Raw genomic sequence first — 24,902 nt, 5'->3', positions numbered from 1 at the left:
GGTCGTCCTTCTACTGTAATCGACCGCAGGGCTTAACATCTAGTATATTACAGCCATACTTTTGTTCAGCAACTCGTCTCGCGTTCAATTGATGGCACATCACCCAGCAAGCAGCCATTCTTTCCATGTGAGCTACAAGCAGCCGACTGGTCAGCAGAATGAGATGCCATAACCAACCTTGGTCCAGTCCTCTCTCAGGGGGGCGAGAGACCTCCTCTCACTCCTTTCAGGGGGCGAGGGACCTCCTCTCACTCCTTCCCAGGACAACATAGATTTCATAGAATTTACAGTGCAGAAGGAGGCCATTCGGCCCATCGAGTCTGCACTGGCTCTTGGAAAGAGCACCCTACCCAAGGTCAACACCCCATCCCCATAACCCAGTAACCCCACCCAACACTAAGGGCAATTTTGAACACTAAGGGCAATTTTATCATGGCCAATCCACCTAACCTGCACATCTTTGGACTGTGGGAGGAAACCGGATCACCCGGAGGAAACCCACGCACACAGGGAGGATGTGCAGACTCCGCACAGACAGTGACCCAAGCCGGAATCGAACCTGGGACCCTGGAGCTGTGAAGCGATTGTGCTATCCACAATGCTACCGTGCTGCCCATGAAAATGAAAATCACTTATTGTCATGAGTAGGCTTCAATTAAGTTACTGTGAAAAGCCCCTAGTCGCCACATTCCAGCGCCTGTCCGGGGAGGCTGGTACGGGAATTGAACCGTGCTGCTGGCCTGCTTGGTCTGCTTTAAAAGCCAGCGATTTAGCTTTGTGAGCTAAACCAGCCCCTTGTAGTTATAAAGAACATAAAGATCAACATGGGATTTGAGAAACACTCCAGCAATCCGAAAACGTGAAGGTGACTGTAGAGTGGAGTCTATTGGCAGAATATTTCCTGGTTCGCGAGAGGACATTGATAGATGGTCAACTGGGGGCTTGACCGTCCAGAATGAAAGGAGCATCTGTCAGGAGACAGGGCGGAGTCGAGTTAAGTTGAGCCTTGATCATTCTGAATTCATGGACAAGTCCTTTGATCCTTAGGTAGTGGCACTGTGCAAAATCCGTCTTCACGCCCAGACCCTCATCAACAACAAATGTGTACATGCCAAAACAAGAGCAAGATGGTTTAGACTGAGGTGTGATGGTCAGCAGGCAGGTCATTGGGCCAAAAGCACGGATGGTGAGCAAAGACTTGGGCAGAGTTTTCTCACTATTTGGCCATGGGAGCAGCGGAGGGGAAAACTGGGATGGAGGGTGCCAGGCCCCAGGCCAGCCCCCAGGCCAGGCCCCAGGCCAGCTCCCAGGCCAGGCCCCAGGCCAGTCCCCAGGCCAGCTTCCAGGCCAGGCCCCAGGCCCCAGGCCAGTCCCCAGGCCAGCTTCCTGGCCAGCCCCCAGGCCAGCCCCAGGCCAGTCCCAGGCCAGTCCCCAGGCCAGCCCCCAGGCCAGCCCCCAGGCCAGTCCCCAGGCCAGCCCCCAGACCAGCCCCCAGGCCAGCCCCCAGACCAGCCCCAGGCCAGCCCCCAGACCAGCCCCCAGGCCAGTCCCCAGGCCAGTCCCCAGGCCAGCCCCCAGGCCAGCCCCCAGGCCAGTCCCCAGGCCAGCCCCCAGACCAGCCCCCAGGCCAGCCCCCAGACCAGCCCCCAGGCCAGCCCCAGACCAGCCCCCAGGCCAGTCCCCAGGCCAGGCCCCAGGCCCCAGGCCAGTCCCCAGGCCAGCCCCCAGGCCCCAGGCCAGGCCCCAGGCCAGGCCCCAGGCCCCAGGCCAGTCCCCAGGCCAGGCCCCAGGCCCCAGGCCAGTCCCCAGGCCAGCTTCCTGGCCAGCCCCCAGGCCAGCCCCCAGGCCAGCCCCCAGGCCAGCCCCCAGACCAGCCCCCAGGCCAGCCCCCAGCCCCCAGGCCAGCCCCCAGCCCCCAGGCCAGCCCCCAGCCCCCAGGCCAGCCCCCAGGCCCCAGGCCAGTCCCCAGGCCAGCCCCCAGGCCCCAGGCCAGCTTCCAGGCCAGCCCCCAGGCCAGCCCCCGGACCCCAGGCCAGCCCCCAGACCAGTCCCCAGGCCAGCTCCCAGGCCAGCCCCCAGGCCCCAGGCCAGCTTCCAGGCCCCAGGCCAGCCCCAGGCCAGCCCCAGCCCCCAGGCCAGCCCCCACACCCCAGGCCAGCTCCCAGGCCAGCTTCCTGGTGAAAACAATGTGAGGGGCGGTTACCATGGCGTCACATTGGAGGGGCGGGCTCTGATTAAGCCCACCCTGCAATCAACTTTGTTTTTTAAAAGATCGGGGTGCCCTTTGACAATATTAAAAATAGAAACAATACCCTCCCCCCACCACACAGGCACGCCCAACACCAAGCCCCCCCCCCCCCCCCCCCCCCCCCCACCCTACAAACAACGCTGCTCCCCTAACACTTCCCCCAACTTGATTGATCACCCAATGGTCAAAATAGACCCCATGGGCTTTGCAGGCTTGCCTGAGATGGGATAGGGTTGGTTTGAAATTATGCCTGTCATGAAACAGATCGAAAACATAAATGTGGAGTTTATGTGTTGAAACTAGGACAGGAATAGCTCACATTGATGAAAGGCCAACTTCAAGCTGGTGTAGAATTACATCGGGTTTTACAACAGAGAAACGCTTGTCCCAACTGGCCATCTTTATGCAGCCTCCGGACCTCCCACCCCTTCTCTCCCCCCTCCTCCTGCACCCCCTTCCAAACCGCCCCCCCCCCCCCCCCCCAAACTAACTCCCAAGTGCTCCATCTGAATAATCTATTCATCTCTCCGACATACACTTCTCGAAGCTTCCCCTGAAAGACATCTATGATGTTCGCCCCAATCACTCCACGTGGCAGGGAGTTTATTCACATACGGGAAAAGCGATAGGCCTAAGACACAATGAAATGAAATGAAAATGGCTTATTGTCACGAGTAGGCTTCGAATGAAGTTACTGTGAAAAGCCCCTAGTCGCCACATTCTGCCCCTGTTCAGGAAGGCTGGTACCTAAGGAATCCCTCAGAGGAGCTTTTCCTAACTCAGTTCCTCACCGTCAAGCAGTGGAAGATCTCACTCCATTTCCCAATGGAGTTGCAATGTTCTCCTAACAATGACTTGAATTTATACAATGCATTTCACACAATACAATCGTCCCAGGAACTTTATCAAATAAAATTTGACTCTGAGTCACGTAAGGGAATATTAGGACAGGGGTGGGGGGGGCGGAAGCTTGGTCATAGAAACAGGTTTTAAGGAGCATCTTAAAGTAGGAGAGAAGGATTCCGGGAGCGAATTCCGGAGCTGAGGGCCCTGGCAGCTGAGGGCTCGGCTACTAACGGTGGAGCGATGGAAACTGGGAATGCTCAAGAGGCTGGAATGGAAGGGGAGCACTTGACCAGAAAGTAATTCATGATGACTGGAAGGCTTTCAGACAAAGTATTGATTTAATCGTTGAGTGGTTTGAGACCGAAGGCCGGCTAAACCTTCTCAAAAAGCAGAGAAGGCTATTAACGGGAGACTGAGAGTAAATCCTGGAAGTAGTGGAGGAGATGACAGAGTTGATGAGGTTGATGATGAGAAGGGTGGTACATTATAGGCACAGTCACGGGCAGGTGAGGGCAGTAGATTGAAGAGAAGAAGAACTTGGCTTCTCAATTTGGTAGAGTGGGCCAGGTGGGGACGTGTCCACCTCGGCACAGACCTGATGGCGCTCAGTGGAGTGGTTGCCAATTTAAGTGGAGAAGAACATTTAACAAGTTTAATGGCCAAAGAAGCAGGCGGTCGGGTGGATAAACATTTATTTTACTTTCAGCAATCAGCTGCCCACGGCAGTAATTATCCACAATCACCGTCCCTGTTTGGCCAACCGACATGACAGTCCCTGTTTAATGAGCCCCATCTGAGTGGGCCTCCACCCCCTCCCCCCTTCCTGGGAAGCTTGTAATCCACACCCCCATGGGATGATGCATGATGGTTTCTGCGTGGGCCTTGGGAGGTTATGATGACGTGCGTACTCACTAATCAGGACTCCGAGAAACAATCTGATTAAGTCACTTCACAATGTACTAAAATTGGATGAGAGTCACCGTTTTACTGGAAGACCAGGTACAGACTGGATGTTGTCTGGCTCCTCATTGCCGAGAGAGCAGTGATGCATTGGCAGTTAGTGTGATGGGTACTGACTCACTCTCAGTATAAGAGAGCAGGAACAGTTCCCGACTGTGGTAACAGATTGTATCATACAGAAGGTAAGTGCCTTCATCTTCAACCTCTCCTGACTCTGTTCTGAGGTCCCCACCTGCTTCAAGAAGACCACCATCATAACGGTGCCGAAGAAGAACCTGGCAACGTGGCTCAATGACTACCGCCCGGTGGCCTTGACATCGATCGTAATGAAGTGCTTCGAAAGATTGGACATGAGGCACATCAACTCTATACCCCTAGAATATCGAGATCTCAACAACAAGGACTCCTACATCAGACTCCTATTTATTGACTACAACTCCGCCTTCAACAGCATAATCCCAGCCAAGCTCATGTCAAAGCTCCAAAACCTTGGACTTGTCTCTTCACTCTGCAACTTTATCCTCAACTTTCTGTCCCACGGACCACAATCAGTAAGAATGAACAACACCTCCTCCACAATAGTCCTCAATACCGGAGCCCCGCAAGGCTGCGTACTTAGCCCCCTACTCTACTCCCTGTACACACATGACTGCGTGGCAAAATTTCGCTCCAACTCCATCTAAAAATTTGCTGACGAGGACTGTAATGGATCAGATCTCGAACAACGATAAGTCAGAATACAGGAAGGAGGTAGAGTGGAGTGGTGTAATGGGCAGCACGGTAGCATTGTGGTTAGCACAATTGCTTCACAGCTCCAGGGTCCCAAGTTCAATTCATGGCTTGGGTCACTGTCTGTGTGGAGTCTGCACGTTCTCCCCGTGTGTGCGTGGGTTTCCTCCAGGTGCTCTAGTTTCCTCCCACAGTCCAAAGATGCAGGTTAGGGGGATTGGCCATGCTAAATTGTCCTTAGTGTCCAAAATTGCCCTTAGTGTTGGGTGGGGTTACTGGATTATGGGGATAGGGTGGAGGTGTGGGCTTGGGTAGGGTGCTCTTTCCAAGAGCCGGTGCAGACTCGATGGGCCAAATGGCCTCCTTCTGCACTGTAAATTCTATGATTCTATGACAACAATCTCTCCCTCAATGTCAGTAAAACTAAAGAGCTGGTCATTGACTTCAGGAAGCAAAGTACTGTACACAATCCTGTCAGCATCAACGGGGCCGAGGTGGAGCTGGTTAGCAGTTTCAAATTCCTAGGGGTGCACATCACCAAAAATCTGTCTTGGTCCACCCACGTCACGCTACCACCAAGAAAGCACAACAGCCCCTATACTTCCCCAGGAAACTAAGGACATTCGGCATGTCCACATTGACCCTTACCAACTTTTACAGATGCACCATAGAAAGCATCCTATCGGGCTGCATCACAGCCTGGTACGGCAACTGCTCGGCCCAGGGCCGCAAGAAACTTCAGAGAGTCGTGAACACAGCGCAGTCCATCACACGAACCTGCCTCCCATCCATTGACTCTGCCTTGGGCAAGCGGGCAGCATTATCAAAGACCCCTCTCACCTGGGTTATTCTCTCTTCCATCAGGCAGGAGATACAAAAGTCTGAGAACACGCACCAACAGAACAGCTTCTTCCCCGCTGTTACCAGACTCCTAAAGGACCCCCTTATGGACTGATGTGATCTCTCCACACATCTTCTTTACTGAGTAGCACTACACTCCTGTATGCTTCACCCGATGCCTATGTCTATGTATTTACATTGTGTATTTTATATTTGCCTTATTATGTATTTTCTTTTCATGAACGGAATGATTTGTTTGAGCTGCACGCAGAACAAATTTTTCACTGTACCTCAGTACACGTGACAATAAACAAATCCAAATCCTCTCCCAGTTATACTTCCCAGTCTAATCCCAGAATCCTCCATTTAGATATGTCTTACCCGACCAGCACTTATACACCAGAGATCTGCTCACGGACGCTCAGTTTGGGTTCAGCCAGCGTCACTCAGCTCCTGACCTCATTACAGCCTTGGTTCAAACATGGACAAAAGAGCTGAATGGCAGAGGTGAGGTGAGAGTGACTGTCCTGACATCATGGCAGCATTTGATCGAGTGTGGTATCAAGGAGCCCGAGCTAAACTGGAGCAATGGGAATCAGGGGGAAAACTCTCTGCTGGTTGGGGTCATTCCCGGCACAAAGGAAGATGGTTGTGGTGGTTGGAGGTCAATCATCTCAGTTCCAGGGCATCACTGCAGGAATTCCTCAGGGTCGTGTCCTCAGCCCAACCATCTTCAGCTGCTTCAGCAATGACCTCCCTTCATCATAAGGTCAGACGTGGCGATGTTTGCTGATGACTGCACAATGTTCAGCACCATTCACAACTCCTCAGATAATGAAGCCGTCCCTGTCCAAATGCAGCAAGACCTGGACAATATCCAGGCTTGGGGCTGACAAGTGGCAAGTTACATTCATCCTACAAGAGAGGATCTAATCACTGCCCCTTGAAATTCAATGGCATTCCCATCGCTGAATCTCCCACTATCAACATCCTGGGGGATACCATTTTATTGAAGGTTTTTTCAAATCTATACATAACAATGAAAAACAAAAGCCAACTACGGCAACAGGAAACACACCCCCTCCCTACAGATCCCCCTACAAACACCCCCCACTCTCCCAGCTGCCACACAAACCTCCTCGCCCAAAAAGGAAAAACAAATCTCTCCCCCATCACGGCTGAAGACTCAATACTCCTCAAAGAAGTTGATGACCAGCTTCCACCTTGAAGTGAATCCCTCCCTCTGCACCACGAACTTGATCTCCTGCAAATGCAAAATCTCTGCCAAGTCGCTCACCTGCCCTCGGTGTCTCCGCGACCCGGCAGCACGACAGAATCCATCTCCGGACTATCAGAGAGGCAAAGGCCAACACATCGGCATCTCTCCCCACCCGTACTCCCGGATCCTTCAAATATCGCCACCTCCGAACCTGGGGCTACCTTTCCCCAAGAATCTTTGACATTACATCCGAAAGTCCCTCTCAAAACCTCGTCAACCTGGGACATGCCCAAAACATATGACCATGATTCACCGGCCAAACCTACCTGCCACTCTGAAACGAACCAACTCACCCTGAATACCGTCACGTGGGCCCTGTGCAGCACTTTGAACTGGATTAAACTTTGTCTTGCACACGGCGAGGGTCATTAACCCTCCGCAAAGACTCGCTCCAGCCCCCAATGCCACCCCCCAACACCCCCCCCCCCACCCCTGTTGATCCTCTCCGTGAACACCCTCCTAACCAATGGAGCCTTCCCTGCCCACACAAACGTCAAGATCATCCCATTATTGGTGAGGGTTATCACTGACCAGAAACAAAACTGTCCACATAAAATACTCAAGAAGCTCAACACCATCCAGGACAAAGCAGCCCCGCTTGATTCACACCTCACCCTCCGCCACCGACGCACAGTGGCAGCCGTGTGTACCATCTACACGATGCACTGCAGTAACTCACCAAGGTTCCTTCGACAGCACCTTCCAAACCCACAACCATTACCATCTAGAAGGACAAGAGCAGCAGATACCTGGGAACCCCACCACCTGGAGGTTCCCCTCCCAGTCACTCCCCACCCTGACTGGGAAATATATCGGCCGTTCCTTCACTGTCACTGGGGCAACATCCTGGAACTCACTCCCTACCAGCACAGTGGGTGTATCCCATTCAAGGTGAGCAGCCCATGTCAGCGAAGCTCACATCCCATGAATTAATCAAATTAAAGCGTGATCTATTCAATCTTCTGGACTGTTTTCAATTGTCTGAGGGGCGTCTAAGAGGAATTTCCCAAAATAGATTTCCCCTCATTTGTCCTGGGTTTTTCCTCTTATTATTCCTTCACTTCCAGCCGACACGGTGCTGCCAATGGGGTGGGGATTGGACAAGGGGGGGGATTCAGGGAGGGGTGGTGGATGGAGGGAGTGAGGCGAAGAATGTCTATTCACGATGTTCTAACCACAGTGATGTGGGACAGCTTGGACCGACCAGCCCGTCTCGGCCGTCCCTTCAAATGAATACTCAGCGTCTGAAACGTGGCCATTCAGAAAGGGGAGCAAAGACAGGAATAATGTACCAAAGGTTCTGAGAAACACAAATTTAGTGAGGAGCTGTAGGAAATTCATATTAGTAGAGAAATGGTTTTATAAGTAGCGCCCAGTGTTGGATGCGGGCAGAGGCTATGGGAGGAATCGCACTGTCCTCCTTGAAGATCCCCAGAAGGGGCTTGTGAAATGGTGTCGTAGACATACTGGTGGATTTTACACCGAATAACACGGCCAGTCCTTTTTCTCCACTTGTGTGTACAGTTTCTCTGTGTCGGCCAATGTCCTAGACGTTAGTGTCAAAGGACTCTCAGAACCATCTTCCATTATGTGGGCTAGCACGGCCCCGATGCTGTAATGGGATGTGTCGCAGGTCAGTAAGAGTGGTCTAGAGGGGTCAAAATGAGTCAGCAGGGACAGGACCAGCTGAACCCATGGCTTATATCTAGCTTGGTGAATGCTTAATAGAAGATTTTAGTTTAGACGGGCAAAATGGTCGGCGCAGTCTTGGAAGGCCAAGGGCCTGTTCCTGTTCTGTACTTTTCTTTGTTCTAAGTCCACCACTGAGCTGGACATACAGATCCTCGATCTTGAGGACTGGATAATGGTCTAAGTGTGATACCTGGTTTACTATCATTTTATAATCCCCGCAGAGACCCACCGGCCCGTCGGGTTTCATTACCGGTATGACAGGCGTCGCCCAGTCGTAAAATTGTGCCATTCCCTGAAGTTCCAGGACTCCCTCTCCGGCATTCCCTGGAGTTCTGGAACTCCCTGTCCGGCATTCCCTGGAGTTCCAGGACTCCCTGTTCGGCATTCCCTTGGGTTCCGGGACTCCCTGTTCGGCATTCCCTGGAGTTCCGGGACTCCCTGTTCGGCATTCCCTGGAGTTCCGGGACTCCCTGTTCGGCATTCCCTGGAGTCCGGGACTCCCTGTTCGGCATTCCCTGGACACCACAATTTCCATGGTTGTTTCAAGGTCTAAATGAGCTTCGGCGAGCAGTTTACTTTGCGCGGCCCCAACGGATCCCGCACACTAACCGGTCACATAGTGCTTCGCCCAGGGTTGCTCCGAACTCACCTGGGACTCAGCTAGTTTCCTGGGGTGAGCCAGAAATTTGCAGATGCCTTTGCCTTGGGCCTGGAAACGATGCACCATCATTGGCGGCTTTGGGTCGAAATGCTGCCCCACCACGATTACCGAGGGAGCCGAATGAGTGGGTGTCTGGAGGATCCGGGTGGGTTTATAATGCTGTATGTGGGCCCCCTACAAGCTGTCAGCAAGGCTAGTCTGGCGTTCATCGTCAATAATCGCGTCCGTGCGGAAGAGCATCCTCTCTATGAACTGTTCCTAGTCATCCGTATCTGCATTGAACGGCTCCAGCTTCCCGATCTGCGGCTTGGTGATGACTTCCGCTGGGGCCTGACGATGTAGACCGAGCGCGTAGCAACCTGCGTAGCAACCTGCGTAGCAACCTGCGTAGCAACCTGCGTAGCAACCTGCGTAGCAACCTGCGTCGACAGCAGCTCCAATGAATTCTCGTCGCCAGTGTTTAATCTGAGGTAAACAGCCACCATTAGCAGGTAGGTTGGAGAACAAAGAGGTTTATTACTCATTACAATCAAATCACCACCACTCCTCGGAGAGTCTCCTTCCCCGGCCTGCACCCAGGTCAGGGTTTGGAGAGTTGAGGGGCGACACCTATCAAGGGGAGCCCTGCCCCATTCCCAGGGAAGTTGGTATTCCTCCGCTCCGGTTATAACCATTTACTAGGCCGATTCGCGGGGTAGAGGGACTGTCACATGTGGAGAGACTGGCCGGGATTCTCCAACCCCCCCCCCCCCCCCCCCCCCCGCCGGGTCGGATAATCCCCGGGGGAGGCGCGAATTCCACCAGCTGCCCTATTCTCTGCTGCCATTTTTCAGGCAGCGGCGAGATTCCCGCCACACCGGTCGGGGGTCGTTGACACCCCCCCCCCCCCCCGGCTATTCTCCGGGCCCCAATGGGCCGAGCGGCCGTCCAGTTTTGGCCAGTCCCGCTGGCGTGAATTACTCACCTCACACACGGCAAGACCTGGCAGGTGATTGTGCGGGGGCGGTCCTCGGGGAGGGCACGGGCGGATCTGACCCCACGGTGGCCTGGCCCACGATCGGAACCTACCCTTCTGTGAGTGGGGGGACGTCTTTCCTCCCGCCGGGCCCCAGTGGGTCTCCGCCATATTGCCCAGGGGCCGGCGGGGAGAAGATGCGCGGAAATACGCCGGCCAGTCTGCGCATGCGCGAGATCACGCCGGCCGGTCCGCGCATACGCGAGATCACGCCGGCCGGTCTGCGCATGCGCGAGATCACGCCGCCCGTTTGCCGCCAGATGGAGCGGCGCCAACCATTCCGGCATACACCGAGCCCCCGAACGTTCGGAGAATTCCTCACTTTCGGGGGCCGTTGACGCCGGAGTGGTTGGCACCGGTTTTCCCGACGGCCTGGGGACTTAGTCCCCAGAAGGGAGAATCCCGGCCACTAAATTTGTTCGGATTATATTCATTGGAGTTTAGAAGAGTGAGAGGGGATCTCATAGAAACTGACTAAATTCTAACAGGATTAGACAGGGTAGATTCAGAAAGAATGTTCCAGGTGGTGGGGGAGTCCAGAACTAGGGATCATAGTTTGAGGATAAGGGGTAAACCTTTTAGGACTGAGGTGAGGAGAAATTTCTTCACCCAGAGAGCGGGGAATCTGTGGAATTCGCTTCCACAGAAAGTAGTTGAAGCCAAAACGTTGTGTAATTTCAAGGCAGAATTAGATACAGCTCTTGGGGCTGAAGGGATCGAGGGATATGGGGAGGGGGGCGGGGAGTGGTGAAGGTGGGATTAGGGTATTGAATCTGATAATCAGCCATGACCGTAATGAATGGCGGAACAGGCTCAAAGGGCCGAATGGCCTCCTCCTGCTTCTATTTTCTATCTTTGTTTCTATGTTTTTGTTCACATCTGGGCCCAGGCCGTGTAAGGACATCGGCCTCTCCCCCCCCCCCCCCCCCCCCCCCCAAGGGAGCCAGCTGCTTCTCTATAAAACTCTGGCCTGCTTTGATGCTTATTTTCCCTGGGTTGATTTGCTAAATTGGATTTCACAGTTTGTCTCGGTGGAATTTGAACTCTGGTTAACTCAGGGGCAGAATGACTATCGTGTCTTTCACAAACTCTGCATGTCCCTGGACTGGGAAATATTTTTGAAATGGTGGAGGCACTGTTCTAACGTGGAGAATCTGGCAGCACTATTTGCTCACAAACCGCAATGTGATAATGATCAGAGAATCTGCTTTACTGAAGTTGGGTGAGATATGAATATTGGCCAGGGCACTGGGGCAAACTCCAATATTCTTCCTTCAAGAGCCTTTCACAAAGAGTCATCGGCCTCGAAACATTCGCTCTTTTCTCTCCCTCCAGATGCTGCCAGACCTGCTGAGATTTTCCAGCATTTTCTCTTTGGTTTCAGATTCCAGCATCCACAGTAACTTGCTTTCTTCCTTCACGTATTGGCCACCAGTTCTTTGCAATCTCCTTGAGAGGCCAGATGGAGAGCTTGGTGTAACACCTCAACATAAAGATGTCAGCTGTATCGGTGCAACACAGGATTACAGAGCCATTCATTACTTACTTCTGACTGAGAACTATGAGAGCGTTACACACTGTGTCCCAGGTGACATTCACATGTGCTCTGACACCCAGACTGTGGTGGTATGAATGGGAGCACTGCTATTGGTGCAGAGCATGGGTTTCCCATTGGCTCTGGCTGGTCATGTGCCTCTCGTCCGATTGGCTGGGACTAGTCATGTGACTGCTCACCAATTGGTCGAGAGGCAAGTAGACCCCGCCTCCGAGGCGGGGTATAAGTACCCAGAGTTCCCGGCGGTCGGCCTTTCTCTGTAGTCGACCATCGGGCTAACAACTAGCTGATTAAAGCCACAGTTTGGATCTTAATCATGTCTCGAGTCCAATTGATGGTACATCAATTTAATCAGCTAGAATTTTGGAATGGAGCTACGCATCAAGCCTGACTGCCTCCTCACCAGCCCGCATGCTGCAAATGCGCCTGCAATCTTTAAACACTGGCAGGCGGGTTTTAACAGTTACCTGACGCATGCAGCCGGCAAGCCCACCAAGGAGCAGAAACTCCACATCCTCCACTCATGGTGGGCAAGGCGGTATACTCAATGATTGAGGACGAAAGCGATTATGATGCGGCCATGGAGATTCTCAAAGGACACTTTCTCCGGCCGGTCAACAAAGTTTACGCACGGCATCTCCTGACAACTAGACAACAGTTCCCTGGTGAGTCACTCGACGAGGTTTACCAGGCCCTCGCAGCTCTAGGGAGAACGTGCGCATGTCTCCAAGTTTCGGCGACTGAGCACATCGAACTTCTAATCAGAGACGCTTACGTTGCTGGCGTGCAGTCCCCTTCTATCCGCCAACGATTGCTGGAGAAGAACACCCTCAGCCTAGCTGAGGTACGGACCCTTGCAGCCTCCCTGGAGGTTGCTGACCTGAACGCCCCGCGCATACGCCCCCGGCCACGCAGCAACCCCCTGGACTTCATGGCACGGGCCACCCCCATCCTCCGTGGACCCCGACCCCCCCAAGCCTGCGCTGCGGGTTGCTCCGACCCCCCCAAGCCTGCGCTGCGGGTCGCTCCGAACCCCCCCCCCCCCAAGCCTGCGCTGCGGGTCGCTCCGACCCCGCCCAAGCCTGCGCTGCGGGTCGCTCCGACCCCCCCCCCCAAGCCTGCGCTGCGGGTCGCTCCGACCCCGCCCAAGCCTGCGCTGCGGGTCGCTCCGACCCCGCCCAAGCCTGCGCTGCGGGTCGCTCCGACCCCCCCCAAGCCTGCGCTGCGGGTCGCTCCGACAAGCTAGCGGGGCCCCGTTGCTATTTTTGTGGCCTCTCCAAGCACCCCCCACCCGCGCTGCCCGGCCCACTCCACTCTGTGCAAGAGCTGCGGGAAGAAGGGCCACTACGCGGTGGTCTGCCAGACGAAGGCGGTCGCTGCTGTTCCGCGCAGCGACACCGGATTGCCCCCCCCCCCCCCCCCCCCCGGGCCCCCCTAGGGCCCAGCGCCGCGCACCAGGCCCGCCTCCCGGCCCCCGCAAGGGCTCCACGGTCCTCCCGACCCTCGCTCCCAGCTGCCCCGACCGGCCCGCAGACGCCGCTGACACTGCCCCCAGCCGCCACAAGGCTCCCACGGGCGCCGCCATCTTGGGCTCTGGATGCCATGTGCGGGCCATGGGTGCTGCCATCTTGGGCCAACACGGAAGGCCCTGCCAGCGATTACTCTGCCACCGAGGATGATCTAGAACTCTCACCACGACTTTCTTCCATCAAACTCGACCAGTCGCGACCACTCACGCTCACCAAGACTACGACAACGATCCAGCTCAACGGACACAAAACGAGGTGCCTGCTGGACTCCGGGAGCACGGAAAGTTTCGTCCACCCCGACACGGTAAGACGCTGCGCGCTCCCCATCCATCCAGTTAAGCATAAGATTGAATTGGCCTCAGGTTCGCACTCTGTCCAAATCACCGGGTGCTGCATAGCGGACCTCACGGTCCAGGGGAGGGTTTTCAAAAACTTCAAACTCCTCATTCTCCCCATCTATGCACTCCGGCACTCTTGTGCCTGGATTTCCAGTGCAACCTGCAGAACTTGCCCTTCCAATTCGGCGGCCCTATTCCCCCTCTTACTGTTTGCAGCCTCGCGTCCCTCAAAGTGGACCCCCCTTCCGTGTTTGCTAATCTCACCCCAGATTGTAAACCTGTCGCCACTAGGAGCAGACGATACAGTGCCCAGGACTGGACCTTCATCGGGTCCGAGGTCCAGAGGCTCATTAAGGAAGGAGTTATCGAGGCCAGCAACAGTCCCTGGCCAGCCCAAGTGCTGGTAGTTTGGACTGGGGAGAAAAACCGGATGGTCATCGATTACAGTCAGACCATCAATAGGTTTACGCAGCTGGACGCGTATCCTCTCCCCCGTATTTCCGACCTGGTTAACAGGATCGCGAAATACAAAGTCGGCGGACCTTAAGTCCGCCTACCACCAGCTCCCCATTCACGCGAGTGACCGCAAGTACACCGCGTTTGAGGCAGATGGGCACCTCTACCACTTCCTCAGGTTCCATTCGGTGTCACAAATGGGGTCTCAGTCTTCCAACGGGAGATGGACCGAATGGTCGACAAGCATGGGTTACGGGCCACCTTCCCGTATCTCGATAACGTCACCATCTGCGGCCACGATCAGCAGGACCACGACATCAACCTCCAAAAATTCCTCCGAACTGCAAAACTCCTTACTTTTACTTACAATAAGGATAAGTGAGTGTTTAGCACCGACTGTCTAGCCATCCTTGGCTACGTAGTGCGTAACGGAGTGATAGGCCCGATCCCGAACGCATGTGCTCCCTGTTGGAACTCCCCCTCCCAAACTCCCTCAAATCCCTCAAACGCTGCCTGGGTTTCTTCTCCTATTATGCCCAGTGGGTCCCCAACTACGCCGACAAAGCCCGCCCTCTCATCCAGTCCACCTCCTTTCCCCTGTCGATGGAGGCCCGCCAAGCCTTTAGCCGCATCAAAGCGGATATCACAAAGGCCACGATGCGCGCTATCGACGAGTCCCTCCCATTCCAGGTCGAGAGCGACGTGTCTGACATAGCTCTGGCGGCCACCCTGAACCAAGCGGGCAGACCCGTGGCCTTCTTCTCACGAACCCTCCACGCTTCCGAAATCCACCATTCCTCGGTGGAAAAGGAGGCACAGGCCATAGTCGAAGCTGTGCGATATTGGAGGCACTATCTGGCCGGCAGGAGGTTTACCCTCCTCACAGACCAACGGTCAGTAGCTTTCATGTTCGATAATGCACAGAGGGGCAAGATCAAGAACGACAAGATCTTGCGGTGGCCGATCGAGTTGTCCACGTTCAATTACGATATCTTGTATCGTCCTGGGAAGCTCAACGCGCCTTCCGATGCCCTATCCCGCGGTACCTGTGCCAGCGCGCAGATTGACCGCCTCCGCTCCCTCCACACAGACCTCTGCCATCCAGGGGTCACCCGCTTTTACCATTTTATTAAGACCCGCAACCTGCCCTACTCCGTTGAGGAAGTCAGGACTGTCACTAGGGACTGCCACGTCTGCGCCGAGTGCAAACCGCACTTCTACCGCCCCGAACGAGCGCATCTGATCAAGGCATCCCGCCCCTTTGAACGTCTCAGTATAGACTTCAAGGGTCCCCTCCCCTCCAACAACCGTAACACTTATTTCTTGAGTGTTATCGACGAATACTCTCGATTCCCTTTCGCCATTCCCTGTCCCGACATGACCACAACAACCGTCATAAAGGCCCTCCTATCCATCTTCTCCCTGTTCGGTTACCCCGCGTACATCCACAGCGACCGGGGGTCCTCCTTTATGAGTGACGAACTGCGTCAATTCCTGCTCAGCAGGGGCATAGCCTCTAGCAGGACGACCAGTTATAACCCCCGGGGTAACGGTCAGGTCGAGCGGGAGAATGGCACCATTTGGAAGACCATCCTGCTGGCCCTACGGTCCAGAGATCTCCCTATCCCCCCTTTGGCAAGAGGTCATCCCTGACGCCCTGCATTCAATCCGGTCTCTCCTCTGTACCGCAACTAATCAAACACCTCATGAACGTCTTCTTGTTTTCCCCAGGAAGCCGTCCTCAGGATCTCCTCTCCCGACCTGGCTGGCCACCCCCGGGCCCATCCTGCTCGGGAAGCACGCGCGGGTGCACAAGTCCGACCCGTTGGTTGGGCGAGTCCAGTTACTCCACGCCAACCCGCAGTATGCGTACGTGGAGTATCCCGACGGTCGGCAGGATATGGTCTCGCTTCGGGACCTGGCAACTGCCGGCGTGTGGCCTTCTCCCCCTACACCAACAACCCCCCCCAACCCTAATTCCCCCCAGCGCCCCCCGCGCCCCAACGACCCAGCGCACATGCCCCCTCTCCTCCGATTACAGCGTCCCCACCACCGGCCCGGGGTACGGAGACACATCTACGACCGACGCTCCCGAAGGCAAGGACGACCATCGACCCAACGTCACCGGCTCCAATGCGACGGTCCTCCAGAACACCACGGGCACCCGACAGACTGATCGAGTTCATCTGATGCGACCATGGGACATTTCGGACTTTGTTGTTATTCCGTTGCACCTTAGGTAGTAATAGTAGTATTGTTTTTTTTTGCCACGAGCCAGTGGGCAGCCCACCTTTCTCGATTTTCGCTGCTCATACCACCAGTCCTCGGTCCCCCCCCCCTCCCCCACCTCTCTCTCTTGCACTTACACCCCCCCCTCACCTTCTTTCTCCACAAGGGGTGAATGTGGTGGTATGAATGTGAGCACTGCCATTGGTGCAGCGCATGGGTTTCTCATTGGCTCTGGCTGGTCATGTGCCTCTCGTCCGATTGGCTGGGACTAGTCATGTGACTGCTCACTAATTGGTCGAGAGGCAAGTAGACCCCGCCTCCGAGGCGGGGTATAAGTACCCAGAGTTCCCGGCGGTCGGCCTTTCTTTGTAGTCGACCACCGGGCTAACAACTAGCTGATTAAAGCCACAGTTTGGATCTTAATCGTGTCTCGAGTCCAATTGATAGTACATCACAGACCAGGGGCGGTAACTCCAGGCACTTGTTTGGCCGCTTCAACTGAAGGGATAGCCGCTGAGGAATTTCCAAACACATGCTTGGCTTTTCCAAAGTCGGAGATGGAGCGAAATCGTTCAGAATCTGTGGGCACCGCTCTGCATTCTCAAAATGGCAGCAACAAAGTAAAACCTTCTCAGTTTTGGAGGCCACAACGGAAGGACGATCAAACAGCTCCGAAGTAAAAACAATGAATTGTCATAATAATTGATTTAAGGAATGATGAAAATGCATTGACAGCAGTACAGAGGAGATTTCCCGGGACTGAATGGGAGGGTTGTCTCCTGAGGAATGGCTGGACAGAGTCAGCTTGTATCCATGGGAATTTGGAACAGTAAGGATGCGACTTGATCAAAATCTTTAAATTGTTTGATTTGCTAAATTGGATTTCACAGTTTGTCTCGGTGGAATTTGAACTCTGGTTAACTCAGGGGTAGAATGACTATCGTGTCTTTCACAAACTCTGCATCTCCCTGGATAGGGAAATACTTTTTGAAATGGAGACAATGTCCAGAATGGAAAACCTCGGCTGATTCATCTGCATTTTAGATTTACTCTGCCTAGATTAAGCGATTGAATAATGATTGATCGGAAAAGGCTGATTCCTCACGTTCCGAAACGCACGTACAGTAAACACCGTTTGCATATCATTAGCGGGCCCGAGCCGGTATTGTCCGTGGGCCTCCGCCATTCTCCTACTCCGATAGGCCGAGTTCCCGAGGCGCGGTTCACTTGTGCTTCAACAAATTGTGAAACCGGTGGGGTGGCTGCTGAGAGAGAGAGAGGGGGTCGGACACAGAGAGGCGCAACTATGGGCGACCGAGACACTGGCCGGGCTGGCCGGGGGTGGGGGGGGGGGGGGGGGGGGGGGGGGGTGCCGGGGGAACGGGCCAAGTGGCCACGGTGACCCACCCACGGGATTGGGGATTTCCCCAGGCATGAACTGCCAATGCTGTTCCCTGCATGGTAGCCATCTTGTTGCGCACCCCCCTGACCACCCACCTTGCCTCTGGTTCTGCAGCGTGACACCGACCGTGACTGTACCCCTGGCACAGGGGTGCGGGATGGGTGGGGGGACATGTATGGGCAGAGCCCGGAGTGCCAACTGGGGGCACCCATGTAGCCCGTTGGACCTGTTTGGCACGGGGGGTACGCACCACGCTAACATGTCGGCCTTTCACCCCCTGCAGACAATGGATATTGGAACGCAAACAGCAATGGGCCTTCCTGCTGGTCGCCGCAGCCCTGGGGGATGCCAAGCGGCTGTACGAGCTGGAACTGCTGGAGGAGGAGGAGGAAGCTGCAGCCCCAGAACAACAGGTCGAGGAGGTGGAGTTTCAAAGGAGGTGCCTCCCATATACTGGCAGCGCCTGTCATTCGAGGACCTGCCGAAGACTCCGGCTGAACCGGGCCAGAGTGCGACATATCTGCACCTGGCAGCGCGGGGGAATGGTGGAGGCCACCCCCTCCTGGTGGTTATCAAAGTGTCAGTCGCCCTGAACCTTTACACTAGGGGGTCTGTCCAGGCGCTGAGTGGGGGCCTGTCTGGGATCTCACACACCTCGGTGCACAGGTGCATCTGCGTAGTCACGGAGGCCCGATATGCCCAGGCGGCTCAATACATTCCCTTCAATGTGGACTGTGCCCACCAGGAAGCCCAGGCAGCGGGGGTTCGGGGCCATCCCCGGGATGCCCGGAGGGTTCGGGGCCATCCCCGGGATGGCCGGGGGGTTCGGCCCCATCACCGGGATGGCCGGGCAGTGGGGGTTCGGAGCCATCACCGGGATGGCCGGGGGGTTCGGCCCCATCACCGGGATGGCCGGGGGGTTCGGAGCCATCACCGGGATGGCCGGGGGGTTCGGAGCCATCACCGGGATGGCCGGGGGGTTCGGAGCCATCACCGGGATGGCCGGGGGGTTCGGAGCCATCACCGGGATGGCCGGGGGGTTCGGAGCCATCACCGGGATGGCCGGGGGGATCGGAGCCATCACCGGGATGCCCCGGGCAGCGGGGGGTTCGGAGCCATCACCGGGATGGCGGGCAGCGGGGGGTCCGGAGCCATCACCGGGATGGCGGGCAGCGGGGGGTTCGGAGCCATCACCGGGATGGCCGGGGGGTTTGGCCCCATCACCGGGATGGCCGGGGGGTTTGGCCCCATCACCGGGATGGCCGGGGGGTCGGAGCCATCACCGGATGGCCGGGGGGTTCGGAGCCATCACGGGATGGCCGGGGGTTTGGCCCCCATCACCGGGATGGCCGGGGGGTTCGGAGCCCATCACCGGGATATGGCCGGGGGTTTGGCCCCATCACCGGGATGGCCGGGGGGGTTCGGAGCCATCACCGGGATGGCCGGGGGGTTCGGAGCCATCACCGGGATGGCCGGGGGGTTCGGAGCCATCACCGGGAATGCCGGGGGGTTTGGCCCCATCACCGGGATGGCCGGAGGGTTCGGAGCCATCACCGGGATGCCCCGGGCAGTGGGGGTTCGGAGCCATCACCGGGATGGCCGGGGGGTTCGGCCCCATCACCGGGATGGCCGGGGGGTTTGGCCCCATCACCGGGATGGCCGGGGGGTTCGGAGCCATCACCGGGATGGCCGGGGGGTTCGGAGCCATCACCGGGATGCCCCGGGTCCAGCGGGCGATAGGCGGGATGCATGTCTGCCTACGGGCAGCCGCAGATGGCAGGTCGCTCCACACAAACCGAAAGGGGTTCCACTCGGTGAACGTGCAGCTGATACGTGACCATCAGATGGGCATCATGCACGTCTGTGCCCGATACCCGGGCAGTGCCCCCGATACCTGGGCAGTGCCCCCGATACCCGGGCAGTCTGCACGACCCCATCCTCCTGGCACGCTCGACGATTCCTGGTGTGGGGGTGGGGGTGAGGGTCGTGTTGGGTCTCACTTCCACCCCCGCTACCTCCCTTTCCTCAGACCCGCCGACCACGTCCAGGGCCCTCTGCTCAGCCACGGTGAGGGACCGCAGGCCCCCCCCCCTTCCAGGCTCCGCCCGCTCCCCGCAGTTATGGGCAGCCTTCTCCTGGAGTGGGGGGGGGGGGGGTGCAAAACAGAAAGCGACAGTGTTAGACAGTCCCACGCCTGCAGCCCAGGGGGTGGGTAGCTGGTGGCCAGGGCACCTGGTCATGGCGGCCGGTATGGGAGCCGGCATGTTCAGGGTGACGGTTCACTGCCCCCAGGGTGGGGGATGGGTGGGTAGGGTTCCGTGTGTGGGACAAGGTTAGCACCAGGGTCACAGTGCTGCCTACTCACCCTGGCCACCCTGAGGTGGTCGTGCAGTTTATTACGGCACAGATGGCCGGTCCGGACGGTGTTACCCATACCGCTCACGGCCTCTGCCTCCTGCCCCCAGGCATGGCGAACAGGGACGGCTGGCAGCCTCCTTCCCGGGCCGGGGTACAGGGTGGGCCCGCTTCTCCTCCACCCTGTCCAGGAGGGTCTCCAGCAAGGCGTCTGCGAAACGGTGCGCCACACTCCTCATTAGCATCTTGTTGGCTGGGAGGAGTGTGTGTGGGGAGTGTAATGTGTGTGTGTGGCTGGGATGGTGTGTGGGGAGTGTAATGTGTGTGTGGGGCTGGGATGAGTGTGTGTGGGGAGTGTAATGTGTGTGTGCGGCTGGGATGAGTGTGTGTGGGGAGTGTAATGTGTGTGGGGCTGGGATGAGTGTGTGTGGGGAGTGTAATGTGTGTGTGCGGCTGGGATGAGTGTGTGTGGGGAGTGTGATGTGTGTGTGCAGCTGGGGTGAGTGTGTGTGGGGCTGGGATGAGTGTGTGCGGGGAGTGTAATGTGTATGTGGGGCTGGGATGAGTGTGTGTGGGGAGTGTAATGTGTGTGTGCGGCTGGGATGAGTGTGTGTGGGGAGTGTAATGTGTGTGTGCGGCTGGGATGAGTGTGTGTGGGGAGTGTAATGTGTGTGTGCAGCTGGGGTGAATGTGTGTGGGGCTGGGATGAGTGTGTGCGGGGAGTGTAATGTGTGTGTGCGGCTGGGATGAGTGTGTGTGGGGAGTGTAATGTGTGTGTGCGGCTGGGATGAGTGTGTGTGGGGAGTGTAATGTGTGTGTGCGGCTGGGATGAGTGTGTGTGGGGAGTGTAATGTGTGTGTGCGGCTGGGATGAGTGTGTGTGGGGAGTGTAATGTGTGTGTGCAGCTGGGGTGAATGTGTGTGGGGCTGGGATGAGTGTGTGCGGGGAGTGTAATGTGTGTGTGCGGCTGGGATGAGTGTGTGTGGGGAGTGTAATGTGTGTGTGCGGCTGGGATGAGTGTGTGTGGGGAGTGTGATGTGTGTGTGCAGCTGGGGTGAGTGTGTGTGGGGCTGGGATGAGTGTGTGCGGGGGAGTGTAATGTGTGTGTGGGGCTGGGATGAGTGTGTGTGGGGAATGTAATGTGTGTGTGCGGCTGGGATGAGTGTGTGTGGGGAGTGTAATGTGTGTGTGCGGCTGGGATGAGTGTGTGTGGGGAGTGTAATGTGTGTGTGCAGCTGGGGTGAATGTGTGTGGGGCTGGGATGAGTGTGTGCGGGGAGTGTAATGTGTGTGTGCAGCTGGGATGAGTGTGTGTGGGGAGTGTAATGTGTGTGTGCAGCTGGGGTGAGTGTGTGTGGGGCTGGGATGAGTGTGTGCGGGGAGTGTAATGTGTGTGTGTGGCTGGGATGAGTGTGTGTGGGGAGTGTAATGTGTGTGTGTGGCTGGGATGAGTGTGTGTGGGGCTGGGATGAGTGTGTGTGGGGAGTGTAATGTGTGTGTGGGGGCTGGGATGAGTGTGTGTGGGGAGTGTAATGTGTGTGTGTGGCTGGGATGAGTGTGTGTGGGGCTGGGATGAGTGTGTGTGAGGAGTGTAATATGTGTGTGGGGCTGGGATGAGTGTGTGTGGGGCTGGGATGAGTGTGTGTGGGGAGTGTAATGTGTGTGTGGGGCTGGGATGAGTGTGTGTGGGGAGTGTAATGTGTCTGTGCGGCTGGGATGAGTGTGTGTGGGGAGTGTAATGTGTGTGTGGCGGCTGGGATGAGTGTGTGTGGGGAGTGTAATGTGTGTGTGAGGCTGGGATGAGTGTGTGTGGGGAGTGTAATGTGTCTGTGCGGCTGGGATGAGTGTGTGTGGGGAGTGTAATGTGTGTGTGCAGCTGGGATGAGTGTGTGTGGGGAGTGTAATGTGTGTGTGCGGCTGGGATGAGTGTGTGTGGGGAGTGTAATGTGTGTGCGCGGCTGGGATGAGTGTGTGTGGGGAGTGTAATGTGTGTGTGCGGCTGGGATGAGTGTGTGTAGGGAGTGTAATGTGTGTGTGCGGCTGGGATGAGTGTGTGTAGGGAGTGTAATGTGTGTGTGTGGCTGGGATGAGTGTGTGTGGGGAGTGTAATGTGTGTGTGCAGCTGGGATGAGTGTGTGTGGGGAGTGTAATGTGTGTGCGGCTGGGATGAATGTGGGGGGTGGGGGGGGGAGTGTAATGTGTGTGTGCGGCTGGGATGAGTGTGTGTGGGGAGTGTAATGTGTGTGTGCGGCTGGGATGAGTGTGTGTAGGGAGTGTAATGTGTGTGTGTGGCTGGGATGAGTGTGTGTGGGGAGTGTAATGTGTGTGTGCAGCTGGGATGAGTGTGTGTGGGGAGTGTAATGTGTGTGCGGCTGGGATGAATGTGGGGGGTGGGGGGGGGGGAGTGTAATGTGTGTGTGCGGCTGGGATGAGTGTGTGTAGGGAGTGTAATGTGTGTGTGCGGCTGGGATGAGTGTGTGTAGGGAGTGTAATGTGTGTGTGCGGCTGGGATGAGTGTGTGTAGGGAGTGTAATGTGTGTGTGTGGCTGGGATGAGTGTGTGTGGGTAGTGTAATGTGTGTGTGAGGCTGGGATGAGTGTGTGTGGGGAGTGTAATGTGTGTGTGCAGCTGGGATGAGTGTGTGTGGGGAGTGTAATGTGTGTGCGGCTGGGATGAATGTGGGGGGTGGGGGGGGGGAGTGTAATGTGTGTGTGCGGCTGGGATGAGTGTGTGTGGGGAGTGTAATGTGTGTGTGCGGCTGGGATGAGTGTGTGTGGGGAGTGTAATGTGTGTATCTGCGGCTGCAGCTTGTCAGCCTCCCGAGTTTCAATCACGGACCCGGCCAATCCCGCACCGTTTCTCATTGGAATCAATTGTGTTCCACGTGGAGCCGGTGAGACCCTTAACGGTCGATGAATCGGTCCAGGTGCGGCGCCAGTTTTGCTGTCGTGAAATTCTGCACCATCGTCAACACTTCAGCTCAGGAGCGGAGAATCCTGCCCAACAACAACAACGTGCCTTTCCATAGCACCCCTAATGGAGCAAAATGTCGCAAGGTTCGATTATCAAACAATATGTGACACTGGGCCACACAAAGAGAGACGAGAACAGGAGACCTAAGTTTTGGACAAAGAGGCAAGTTTTAGGGAAATTCTTAAAAGGAAATAGAAAGGAAAGATTTACATTCACAGAACACTTTTCACAACCATTGGATGTCTGAAGGTCCTTTACAGCCAATGAAATACTTTTGATATGTGGTCACTGTTTTCGGAAGCGCGGCAGCCAATTTGCACAGAGCAGTATCCCAGAAACAGCAATGTGACAATAACTCGGTGAACTGTCTTTCCTGATGTTTATTGAGGGACGAGTATTGGCCAGGCCAACGCAGAGAATTCTCCTGCTCTTCATCAGAATAATGGCCTGGGAACTGCTACATCCACCTGCACAGGCACACGGGTACGAGGAGGGATTTCAGAAACGAAGGGTTTTGTATTTGCTGGAGTATAGAAAGTTACGGGATGATTTACCGGATGTTTATAGGATTTTTGAATGTCATTGATGGAGTAGACGGGCACTAGGGCCTTACAGGAAATTGGAATTAACGACACAGCCAAATCAACTATAGTCACGGTGGAAGTATGTCACTGGACTTGTAATGCAAAGACCCAAGCTAATGCTCTGCAGGCATGGGTTCAAATCCCACCTTGGCAACTGATAGAACTTCAAAACCTAGAACAGTGACCATGACAACCGTTGGTGATTGTTTCAAAAACCAAACCTCATTATGTATGCTGGACTGGAATACCAGATAGTCTTTGTTCTTGTTGAAACACCTGCACCCCAGGGAAAATATTGCTTGATTGACAGCTCTGATCGCTGCTGTTCATCTCACAATGTTGATTTGTACGTGTTTAAGTGGTTTCAAGGCTTTGTGACTTTTGCTATTTTTGTGAGGGCCAGCGCAATTTTGTAGAATCGAAAGAAATAGTTTCATTTACAATTACATATATAGAACAGCAACAGCAGTACTCCACCACTGCTCTCTCCTCTCTAGCTGGTTCCACACTGACCAGCTCTATTTATGCAGTTGACTCTGCTAATGACTCTGGCCATCCACCAGAGCTGCCTTGACTCAGTAAACATTCAGCCCACATCTCATGATAACTGCTGTTGTGGAGATGCATTGACGCACTCTGTGTCAGCACGAGTGGACACTGTGTGCTTGCAGCATCATCAGTAAATGCCCAGCTCCTTCCTGCAAAGGTTCTGAGTTTGTTGTTGCTTTTATTTCTCCAGAGTGGCCTTAGTTATTTTTGAGATTGTAACACCAACGCAGCTGCTGAACGTGTTGGAGCCCATGTCAAACATGCCTGACTCCAAACTGCTGACAGAACTGATTCATCGGCCGCAGAGCTGATCTCCCCCAGCTCTGCCAACCTGCTGCTCTGCCAAGTGGCAGAGGTTGAGTAAGGAGGCAGCTGGTGTAACGTCAAACCTCCCATAAACATTGAGACTGGCCATTCAAACCTGCACCTACAGCTCAGCTCAGATCTGTGCCGACTGACAGAAATGGTTAAACGGCAGAATGGCAATTATTGAAAGAAAAAAATATTATTTCTGCTCCGCCTTTTCGGAGCTCAGGCCGTTCCATAGCACCTCATAGCCAACGGAATGTCGGCACAGTTACAATTCAGGAAATGTGGCAGATGGTTTGAGCTCAGGGAGATTCCACACACCGTAATGTGATCAGGGATAAACATCAGGGATCT

Source organism: Scyliorhinus canicula, chromosome 11 (assembly GCF_902713615.1).
Source record: "Scyliorhinus canicula chromosome 11, sScyCan1.1, whole genome shotgun sequence".
Lineage (NCBI taxonomy): Eukaryota > Metazoa > Chordata > Chondrichthyes > Carcharhiniformes > Scyliorhinidae > Scyliorhinus > Scyliorhinus canicula.
Note: the sequence above shows the minus strand (reverse complement) of the source record.